Source organism: Babylonia areolata, chromosome 20 (assembly GCF_041734735.1).
Source record: "Babylonia areolata isolate BAREFJ2019XMU chromosome 20, ASM4173473v1, whole genome shotgun sequence".
Taxonomy (NCBI): domain Eukaryota; kingdom Metazoa; phylum Mollusca; class Gastropoda; order Neogastropoda; family Buccinidae; genus Babylonia; species Babylonia areolata.
Window position 1 is genome coordinate 9,710,233 of NC_134895.1, and position 2,500 is coordinate 9,712,732.

Genomic DNA, 2,500 nt, shown 5'->3' on the forward strand with positions numbered 1-2,500 from the left:
TGTGTGTGTGTGTGTGTGTGTGTGTGTGTGTGTGTGTGTGTGTTTATATAAAGAGAAAAATGAAATAAGAATAACAAAAGGCAAAGCCTTCAAGACTCACTTGTGCTTCGAGCTTTATCCAGTAAAGGAATTATGAGGAGATTTTTTTAAAAAAATCGTTGAAAAGTGCTCTGTATTAAATATGATATATAAAATAAGCTTGGGAGAAGATATTTTTAAAATATACAAGGGATGCGAGCGGGATCGAACCACACATGTGCAGTTCCGATGCAAGCAGACTAATTCCCAATCTGACGTTAGATGACTAAATCTAAAACTTAACTTAAAGCAACGTTAACGTTTTCGTGTGCGTGCGATTTTTTTTTTTGTGTGTGTGTTTGTGTGTGTCCCCCCCCCCCCCCCCCCCCCCGCATGCGAACTTTAATCACGTTCTGCTCGTGGAAATCATATTACCTCACTCGTAAGAACCTGTGACGATTTTGCAGTTTACGTTGAGTGTGATGACGAAAAAGGCGGGACTCAAGAAAACGTCATATATGTGATTCCGTCATATTATGATACGTCCATAGCAACTTCCGTTTACATAGCCTTGCTTGGCTGCAGTGAAAGTTGCAGATGTGGGTCTAGAATCTTTGATTCAAATGTGGGTATTCCCAACATACAGATCTGCGACACATCAGTTATCAGTCTCAGACTTCTGTTATTCCGTCTTCCAACAAGACTTGTAGTGCAAAATGACCGACGAAAACCTGACAAATCTAGATGGGCTCAGGAAAAAGGCTCAAGCTAATAAACAATCAAAGCAGGAACACGAATTAGCCATTGCCAGAGAAATCGAACACCGGAGGGCTGCTATTATCAAGAAGGAGCATATGCAGTTCCTTCACATGTTCATAGAACCCTTGCAGCCAACTGACATGAGTTTTTGGCTGACGATGATCGGAGACAAACCCAAGTTGGCACTTCCGGAGGAAAGTAAAGGAACTCGCGTGAAATCGACGAAAACTGATGAATACGAAGTCAACTGCTTTCGATTTCACGCTCTGCAGAATTTCGTGTACTGGCTCAGAAGGGATGAAACGTTACGACTGTCCCGTGGGCAGTTGTATGTCCGGGGTGACCGGATTCACGTGCCTTCTTGTAATTCTTTGGGAAGATACAGACTGAACTGGTCTGAACTCAAGAATTAGAATGCAGAACGGACTTGGTGATCGAAGGCTTGACTGCAGACTCAGTGGAGAAGTGTGGCATAATGCTGAGATTTAAAAAAAAAAGAAAAAAAGTTTTGGTTCGCCAGTTCTCACAACTGTTTTTTGCAATGGGATGGTCGCCGCAATGAAAGGTTCTGGATTGTTGGTCACAGGAAACAGAATGTTGCAAAACCTTACATTGTTATGTGTGTTTATCAGGATTTTGTATTCACTTATTTCTACTTATAAGTTTGTTTGTTTTGGGGTTTGGGGGCTTTTTTTTTAATTTTTTTTTTATTTTTTTTTTATAATGATTCCGGCGGTTGGTTTGGAAACTATACACCAGCGGCCAAGGGGACTGAGCACAGAAGAAGCAGGCATGGGTTGGCGATACTAAGAATGGAAAACAGGACAGCGCATTCATCTCTTGGATGTGGAATTCAGAGAATAAAGACGATCAAGTGCCTGGATTCCTTGTTTTCACTGTCATGTTTCAATCGGAAGTGATTAGTAAACAAAAAAAAAAGCAAAAAAGAAATTAAGAACGAAAAAAACAACAAAAACAAAACACACACACACACACACACACACACACACACACACACAAGTGGGGGGGGGGGGATTCGTCGACTATATATTATTCTGAAGCAAAACTTTCTCCCCCAAAGTGTAATCGTCTGATGTTCGTAGGCATTGCAATTTAAACAATGGATGTATGTGTTTGTTTACAATTGTTTGAGTCATATTCTTTCTTACCTTTTAGAAAAGTGAACAAAAAAAAATCAGACAAACTTAGCATACACATATAATAGGGAACGTTTTAAAAAAATGAATCATCAAGAAAGAAAAAAAGACATGATGAAACATACCTGAAAGACAACACCATGGTTTTGAATATTAACCCTTTCACTGCCAAACTCGCAGTTATGCAGCAGCCAGTTAGAGCACCCATGTCACTGAAGGGTGACCAGATCATGGGTCTGTTATCCATGAACATACTGCTTTTAATGTTTGGTGGTAGGATAGGACATAATATTTTCTACACGTTGCAGGGGGAGTCCCAAGCTGTTCTTTGACACTATATTTTCTAGGTTTAACTCACTCAGTACGGCCAGCCCTCTCTTCTCCTCTACACAGACCCCTCGGATGTCCAGTGGGTGTCTCAATGACCCAAACTTTAGCTTCTGTCGTCAGAATTGTGGTATTCTTTGTCAACATTCACCTTGGGGTGAAACGCTGTTAACGTCGTCTCTTTCGCCGTTCGTATGGAGAGAGTTTAAAGCACGAGGGAATTTTGCACTCTAAATTGA